Here is a 9,810-nt window from a genome sequence, read left to right as displayed (position 1 = left end):
CCCAAAATTTTTACCCACAAACAAGGGCAGTGAATATGAATCCAACTATTAGCCTAATTGCCAATCCCGAGGACCCTGTACTTACTTGTATGGGGATATAGGTTTCAGATCAGGTCACATGCAGTTCCTCTAACATTAACAGGGTTTGCATTACACACTTTTGACAGCAGAACAGAGACCATGGTTTGCAAATATTGGGACTGCTCTGGTTCACATTGATGATAATGGTAAAATATCCACTAATTTCAGTGGCTGCAGGACCAGGTCCCTAATGAACTGTTGAACTCTGCATAACTAGCATGTGTCAGTGATGTGATCTGGTGGGCTGGAAGTCATATTCTGGACAGTTGCAAAACACTTTATTTTAACAATCCAATAGCACCCTGTAATCTCATCAAGGCCTGGTCACCTGGGTTGCTCCAGGGGTCAGTTGGAAAACACTTAACTTGGGAAAAAAACCTTTGCTTCAGTACTCTCTTCATATGCAATACATTAAACTTATCACTTTACTTTAATGAGGAGAACTATGTTCCAGATGAGATTGACTCCTGAGACTTCCAGTCCCCATTCAACTGGAGTATAGCTGCATAAACTACCATGTAGACTAAATTATCCGTTATCCTCAGAGAAGCAGGTGATGGCAGGAGTCTGTGAGCATCTCTGTGTGAGGTGGGGAAAGGGGTCACTGAGAGGGCAGCTAATAATAATGGAGTTACTTGCAGACTATCTGACCTGTGCATTGCTAGAAGGTTTTGCATTCTACTACAGTCCCTGATTTCAAGGCAGTGCTGATATTTATCCTCCCCAAGAAAATAAAATAATAATTAATAAAATTTCAGTACAATAGAGAAATCTTATATATGGAATCTGGCAAAGGATAATTTTCATGTACATGCAGAACATAGCAGGTCACAAGCAAACAAGGGGCATGAGCCTACAGAGGCATTGTATACGGTGCTTAATTTGTAATGAAAGAGGTGCCAAGGTTCAGGAAATTTTTTTACATTCATAACTGATGCAGCAAGCCCAGAGATGCTGGGGCTATGAACTGCCAAGCCTAGATGCACCGGGGCTCACCCCTGGCACAAATTAAGCATTGGTTGTATATCACAAACTGAGAGGAAAGCTGCCAATTGTTTATTTCTTTCCACAAGACAGGTCTCTCTAAGAAAAGACAAAAGAATTCTGCTCCAGGGTGGGAGGGGTGAATTACATTTTCTATTTGAAAGGAGATTTTAGACTGACCACAAAAAGGAAATATAATGGAATTAATTTAGCTTCTATTGAATATCAGTTTTCTGTTTCACTAGAATACTCTGAAAAATCCTTGAAGATGTACAGAGTAACACACAGTACAAGACACCAACTGGGGTATTAGGAGCTTATTCTAAGGAATTTAAAACCCTCTGGAACAAGGGTGTCAAACTCATTTGCTATGGCGGGCCAGATTTGAATTAAATGTACTTCAAGTGGGCCATACATACCATAAATCAAAATACGAGACATAACCATTTTTATATAGTATTATATTTTATTTGCTAGATATCAGCGATATAAAAACTGCAGTAAATTCACTTCTACAACTACTACTATTTTTATGATTAAAAGAATCAATCAATGATTAAGAATTATAGTACTGCACGATGCCCCAAGACCACACTATCCCTTTCCTGCTTTTTGGAGCGCTGTCTCGTGCACACAGTGCTCCACACGCTGCTGCCAGAGTACACAGATCTCGTGGCAGTGTGTGACGCTGTGACATCTCTCTGTACTCTCTGGCGGCAGTGCGGGCTGTTGCGAGATCTCGCGGTGTTGTACTCTCTGGTGGCAGCTGCCTCGAGATCTCATGGCACTGTACTCTCTGGCGGCAGCGCGTGACGCTGCCAGAGAGTACGCCACGAGATGTCGCAGCAGCGCGCACTGCCGCCAGGGGTCGGACCATAAAGGTTGGTGGGCTGTATCCGGCCTGCAGGCCGGATGTTTGACACCCCTGCTCTGGAACATCAAGTATTTGATTTGGAACCAAAACATTCGGGGTCTGAGTTTCTTTTTTGGTACTGTCCATTTAAGGCTGGATATTTTAGTGTAATAATAGCAGTCCTTTCCTTAAACTACTGAATCTAGTTCATGACGAAGGAAGAAATTGTGTGGTGACTCTAAAGAGCACTGGCTGCATTCCTCTGTATGGGAGCAAGGACTGCTACCGAGTGCATCTGGGGCCAGAAGCCTGAATGAAAATTCCACTTTGTACTCACTGTTGCTGAGATCTGACACTCCAGGGAAGGAGTTTAAGTGACTCCTTCTTAAGTGACACCAGGGGCATGCACAAAGGGGGGACAAGCAGGGGCACGTAGCTCTAATAAACATCGGGGGCTCAGACTCCTCCAGTCCAGGGCCACGAGGGCAGGAGGTGGAGGGGGAGAGTGAGCTCCTGCCAGGCCTGGGGGGAGGGTACAGAATGTGCTCCCCCAAAAGGGGTGAAAGTTAAATTTCTGTGCACGCCCCTGCTCGCGCCTTTCTCCATTTACCAGATCAGCAGTTCAGATCAGTTGTGGGGCTCTTGCTGAGACCCTAAATTTGACCACTGGGACCCTGGAGGCAGTGTGTATGTTTTGGGGGATGGGAGTAGGACTCAGCTCTTGTCTCAGCCTATTCTGTGGATCAGTGGGTCAAAAAAGCCCATGTTAGCACAATTGTGATAGTGGACATTCTGCAAAACCTATGTATTCACTGAGGCTCTTTTGGAGTAAGTGGGGGCAGGGGGATTGAGAAGTTAATTGTCATTTAAAATTGATTTATTTAAAGAAAAGCCCAAACATTGTCTTTGTTCTATGACAATTTTAAATGGTTGTAAATGCACACAGCAATTATGAATGGGTGCAAATAAATAGCAAGTTTCCTTGAGTAGCCAAGCAGATGGAAGTGGGAAGGTTGTGTGAGGGGGTGTGAAAAAGCAGTTCCAATGGTGGGGAAAACAAAATCAGGCACTCTTTGTGGCTTGTCACAATGTGATGATGTGCCACTATGACTTACATTAATGAAGTTTTAGTTGTGTAACCTCCTTACTATCGTATATGGCTGATAATGAATGCAGTAGAAGAACAGTACTGTCAGGATGCACTGAGGGACAATGTCTGAAAGTGAGACGTGAAAACTCTGGGAAATTAAAAGGAAGGGATGGTACTATAGTAGAGAGAATGAGTGAGTGAGCATTTGAAGCAAATGAAGAGGGCGAAAAAATGAAGCCCTGGAAGCAGAAAGATTGATGGAGGAAATCCTGATGAAGGAAAACCACAGCCACAAGGGAATTTACCCTAGGAGATCTTTCTGGCCAAATGTACTGTAGACCCGAAGATGTATTCTGTCAAGGGAAAGGATGTTAACCAAACTATTTACAGTAGCAACAAATTAAGGCTGGGATTTCCAAAAGTGTGCAGTGCTTATCCTATATCTGCTTCCACTGACATCAACAAGGAGACTGAGCTCAACACCGAGCACTTTTGAAAATCCCACCTAAGTTTTTATTGCTTTCTTACTATTTACCTTGAAACAATGTTCTTCAAAAAACACACAAAATATTTGTTGCCAACCAGAATATACCAGGTGTCCATTGTTTGGAGAGTTCTAAAAGTTTTGTGAAACCCCAGGTTCCTGTGTGATCACACAATCCAGTGGCATTTACTAAAGTATAACACAAGAACGATTAAGGCCTGCAAAGGTTCTGGTTCCTTAGTAGCCTTACTTGTTTCCTATTACTGCTTACTACATATTATGGAGCGTAAAAGTATATTTCTCAAATAAAATAATCACAAAAGAAACCACACTGCACAACAAAGAAAGAACTATCTCAAGTTTCTAGGTTCTTTTTGTTATTTTGGTTTCCTGAAGTAAATGCAGCACTTAGGAAAGGTGCCAGATTCACAGCTCTGCGCATTGAACTTCTCTGCTCATCTGCAGAATGAGCACAGACGAGGGAGTGGCACTGTTAGCTTCCCCACGCTGCCCTGCCAATATGCCTTAACCCTAACCTGGAGGGACCATTTCAAGGCGTGAGAAGGTGATTCAGACTCCACGCCTATTCTTTGTTTGGCTTCTTTGCTAAGACTACTAATAAAGATGCCAATGCTGCTGGTAATTTGTATGATATGGCTAATTATCCACTAGGAAGTAAGGCCACCAATCTCATTTTATATTGATTGTATCAAACAACTAGTGGATGGCAATGACATCACTCACTACCAGCTTGGGGTGGGTTCAAACCAGTTGCCCATAGGCAAAGGCTCAATATCTCATTTCCAGTATAGTTCCTGAATGCAAATTCTTAAAGAAGAAGTCCCTCTCAATATGGTTACACAGGCACTGCGGTCAAGAGAACAGTTATTCACACAGTAATAACCTTTTCTCCATGCCATCAGGGTATATTTTGGTTCCCAACATAATTCCCTTATATTTCCACAGTGATCTATTTCTGTGTATTACAAATGGAATACGTACCATTAGACTGTTTTTGAAGGATCGGATCTCAGTGTTTATTAGCTCAGAGTGCAATAATTATTAGATAAAGACAAACAATACAGCAATCAAAAAGAAAACTGACTAATACCCACCGACACAGATTTCTCACATTTGGCTTTGGACATGACTCATTGGATATGTATTAAACATAGTGGGTGGGTGGTTTAATTTGTATGTGTTCCATTGTTTAGATGTGTTTTGTACTCACTAATTCTGACTTTATTTTTTGGCAAAATCTTAGAAAAAACACTCTTGGGTCATAATCATGAACTGCAGCTGTGTTACCTCACCTGACTATCTTGGAATCAGGGTGGAATTCACTGGGGAGAGCGGAATTATAGCCAATTTGGTTTGTTAATGATAGCAAGAAAATGTAGATGGAAGTACACAAGCATTATTCAGCAATTAAACATGGAGAATACCTGACAGAGGATGACTTTCTTCAGAGATTTATCCACTCAGCTAGGAGTTACTTTGCATACTGGTCAGGCAAGATTTTCAAAAGCACATGCCCATGTTTTGTGCTAAAAAATTGTAACAAAACATATACCTGGGTCTTTAGTTTGCAACACACTATTACACCCAGTATAACAAATCAGCAGGCAAAAATATGTTAAATGTTGAACTTGGAGGACCTATACAACTAAAACAAAAAGCTGTTTCCAACAGTTTATAGTACTACCCCTGGGCTAAAAGCATAAACATAAAATGATTATAAATGAGAATGTTTGCTTAGAATAATGGCCAGTGGTAATCATTTTCATTTCTAGATTTTGAATTACATTTTTATTAAAACATAATTTTACTATTAATATTAAGATTATTTGTGTTGTACTCTCCAACATGCAGTACATGGGTGGAAAAGGAAAAGGTGATGATGACTGTGGGAGATGATGGATGGCAGAAGAAGAAAGGCATTCTGCAACATGTCCAGGAAGCTGACTGTAGTTTTGCTAACTTTTGTGTTTGTTGAAACTAGGCTAGAGTAAGACTTGGTTTCATCCTAGAACATTTCAGGGAGGCTTCTGTGATATTCTAGCCTGCAGCCATAAAAGATTCTCACATAAGTCCTTCCCAGCCACACAGGACAGTTGTAAGGTATAATCTGTTATAGTAGGCCACTTTAGTTTTAATTGGAGGTGGACGTTTAGCACAAACTTTAGTGGATAATATTTCACACACGAATGCCCCTTTATTTTTGCCATCTTATATCAACATTTGTTAATGGGATTGGGGACAGAGCTTTAGTAAGAAGTAACACCATACACCACAGGGGTCCTCAACCTCTTGGATAGTGGGACACCACATTTAGCAACCTGTAAAAGGACCTGCATACCACAGAACCTTGAGTGTCAGTTCCCATTGTGTTTCACAATGAAGAAGAGGAGCTGCAGGGATCGCTTCAATGGTTTACTGCCATATTGAGAAGAACCAACTGTAAGTGACTGAACAATCCACTTCAGTAGAAGACTGGAATGAGAACCAGCTCACAGCTCACTGCTGATAAAATGGGCACTGCATGGTAATAACAGCTAACACAACATTACTGAAAACTGCTTGGGGCAAACCTAGGAGTCTCTGCCTACTTTATACTCACCGTTCACACAATTTCCATGGAGGAAGACCTGTTTAAATAGAGACTAGAAGGCCAAATGTGTCAAAACCTTCCTATAGAACATCAAGATTTGTGAGTAGAGCAACTTAGCGTCTGTGTTATTACCTTCCCAGAGTACTCTGCCTGAGGCCCTGGATGTGCACAACCCAATCACCCCTTTAACTGCCCATTCTTCGAATGAGTTTTCTGCACATATATTACCTCACAAAACCATGCACAGGTTAGACCTTTATGAGATTGTGCCACAGATAGAACTGAGATTATTTGGGCATCACTGATGATATGAATGCCCAACTCTTCAACATATATGGTCTAATATAAAATGGTAAGTCTTATATTTCTATGGTCAAAGTAATGAAGATACTCCTTAATGTGCCAAAATTCCCTGCTTTTCTTGTTTATTTCACTATTAAAATATGCAACTTATTTGACCTTAAGTACACTCCTTAGGAGTGTTCAAGCTGAAAGGGAGTCCACGTCAGCCAAAAATAAGCATGCCTGGCCTTAATAACCACTTTCCTTCAATCACAAAGGAAACACCAATGCTACCATTGTATAAATCCCTTTCTCTTAATGGCTGCAGCTTCAGTAGACAGGACTACATTCGCTAACCCATTCACTGCTGCTCCTTGTTATTCTGTTCATTAAAAAGCAGGATCTACTTATGAAGTTATGTGGGAATCTTAATAGCCTCTCATTTGTTTTCAATGGGACACTTGTGGGATATGCAAGTCATTCAATTTTTCCACTAAGTCACATATGACATTTATGTCTGTTTGTTCCCATTATTTGTTTAAATATGAAACAAGGCTTAACTTTCCAGCTGCAGTTTCTTGTTTAATAACCATTTAAATGAATGGCTCAGTAAGCTCCACAAGTACGTTTGGCAGCATTGGAGAAGCACATTTTGGAGACTAAATAGCAAACAGTGCTTACTATGCTGATGAGGGAAGAAGGCAGTTGGGGAGAGTGGCTATGCATCCCCATGCATGCTGCAGGCATGATCTCTGTGGCAAGTCTCCACAAGAAAACAGGTATGGGAACTGAATGTGTCAGGAGCATGGCCAATGGGTCTACATAGCCCAAAATTAGCCTTGGAGAGAAGCAGCAGGCTGCCTCCCCACTATTCTCAATACCCACCAAAAGCAGTGAGTTGGCTGCACACGTGCCGTGATTTAGCATATTGAACTAAAGATTCCATCTTTTTTCATGCAGCCTCATATGACCACAGACTTTTGCTTGGAGCTTAGCAGAACTGGACCCTATAAGAGCTGCAGTAAGTAGGCACAGTTGGGCTGAGAAAGACTCTTAACTCTGAACTTCTGGGACTAGATTCTGCTCTGATTTATACTGCTTGAAATCCAGAATATCTTCAGTGAAGTCAATGGAATTCCTCCAGATTTAAAAAGATGTAACTCAGAGCAGAATTTCAGCCATAGTACTTATTTTAAATTACTACTATTAATTATTTATGCAATTACCCAACACGTTCTAGGTACCTATTTTCGTTTGGAGGCTTTTTATTTCATACATAGATTGATTCAATTCTGCAAAACCATTGATGCAATTCTGCATAATCACTGACCTTCTGGTAGAACAGCTGCAAATTAGTACTATGACCCTAATATTTTTATTGATATTTGCTCTACTGTATTATTTTATTAATTGTGGTAGTTAATACATATGAATAATTCTAGGAGGAAAAACAGATTACTCCTACTATAGTGCACTATGATAACGTGAGAATCTTCAGTAGTGATATGGAGATCAGATAAATACAACATACATAGTGTAACATTAATTATCCATATGTTGGGGACAGAGAAAGGACTAAATTGGAGAAAAAAGGATAAGAATAGTAAAAACTGACCAGTCCATTTGAAAGATTGCTCTTTGAAATGATTCAGACACACAAGGTACAGTGGAACGTTCTTAAAAGCATGCACTAAATATACATGGTCAGTACAATTCTTTATTTATAGGCTAGTGCTATCACATTCATCACTGTAATATCTGAGCAGCTCACAAATATTAACTAGTTTAGCCACACAATAGCCCTTTGAGGAAAAGAAATATCAATTGTCTCATATTACAGATGAGGAGCTTGAGGTACAGAGAGGAAAAGGTCAACATTTTGAAAACTGGCCACTGATTTTTGGGTGCTTCAGGATTTTGATTTCATATTAAGACATTCTGGCACCAAGAAATCTAGTTTAAATTGCTGGGAAGGGAGGATGCTCCACACTGTTGAAAAATCAGACTCTCAGGCCTACAAAATTAAGTCGACTTTAGTTACATCAGTGTACAGCCGCCGCAGTAATTAAACCACTGTTGCATGTCCACACTACGCTCTTTGTGCCACCAGAGTGCGTCCACAGTAGCAGCACTTGCATCGACACAGAGAGCAGTGCACTGTGTGTAGCTGTACCACCATGCACTCACCACCATCTAGCACAGAGTGTTTTGGGAAGGGTTTGTAATGCCTTATGGGGACAAACATGTCATGCAGGGATGACTGAGAATGTGGGGTTAGCATCCCATGTTGCAGTTTTCTCCATCCCATTATTTCATGGGCATCCCATGACCTTTTGTGCCACTTTTCAAAAGCCTTGCTAACCAGCCATCTCTGTGAGGAGCATGGATCATTTGCTGCTCTTCAGTGTTTTGCTGAGCATGATGAACACAGCATGCCTGATCCTGCACTATTTCCTGAGCTGCCAATCTAATGACGATGACTTGCTGTGTGCCATTGAAAGAAACAATTTGAGATTGCTGTTGGCATTTATGGAGAAGCTGGACCGCTGGTTCTGGGCCTGAGAAACAAGCACTAACTGCTGGGGTCACATCATTATGCAGGTTTGGGATGAGAAGCAATGACTGCAGAACTGTTGGATGCACAAGGCCATGTTCATGGAACTGTATGCGGAGCTTGCCCTCACCTTTCAGCACAGCAACATCAAAATGAGAACTTCACTCACAGTGGAGAAGCAAGTGGTGATTGCTGTGTGGAAGCTGGCCATGCTAGATTGTTACCTATCAGTCAGGAATCAATTTGGAGTTGGCAAATCCTCCATAGGAATTGCTGCGGTGCAAGTACGCAGAGCCATTAATCGCCTCCTGCTATGAAGGACTGTGGAGCAATGGAGTTCCCAAACTGTGGGGGCGATAGATGGCATGCATATCCCTATTTTGGCACCAGACCAACTTGCCATGGAGTACATCAATAGAAAGAGCTACTTTTCTTTACTATTGCAAGCACTGGTGGATCACTGGGGTCATTTCACTGACATCAACATGGGCTGGTCAGGGAAGGTGCATGACACGCATCTTTTGGAACCGAGGCCTATACAGAAAGCTGCAAGCAGAGACTTTCTTTCCACACCAAAGGGTTACCATTGGGGATGTTAAAATGCCCATAGTGATCCCGGGAGACCCTGCCTACCCCTTACTCACATGGCTCATAAAGCCATACACCAGCCACCTCGACAGCATCAAGGAGTACTTCAACAACAGGTTCAGCAGGTGCAGAATGCCTGTTGAATGTGCCTTTGGCCATTTGAAGGGCTGCTGGCGCTGTCTACTCATGAGATTAGACCTCTGTGAAGAAAATATCTCCATAGTCATAGCTGCCGGCTGTGCGCTTCAGAATATCTGTGAAGCAAAGGAGGAGACGTTTCCGC

The sequence above is a fragment of the Emydura macquarii genome, unplaced genomic scaffold (genome assembly GCF_026122565.2).
Source record: "Emydura macquarii macquarii isolate MOO-44397 ecotype Brisbane River unplaced genomic scaffold, CSIRO-AGI_Emac_v2 contig_431, whole genome shotgun sequence".
NCBI classification, from domain to species: domain Eukaryota; kingdom Metazoa; phylum Chordata; order Testudines; family Chelidae; genus Emydura; species Emydura macquarii.
This window is presented reverse-complemented; position numbering follows the sequence as displayed.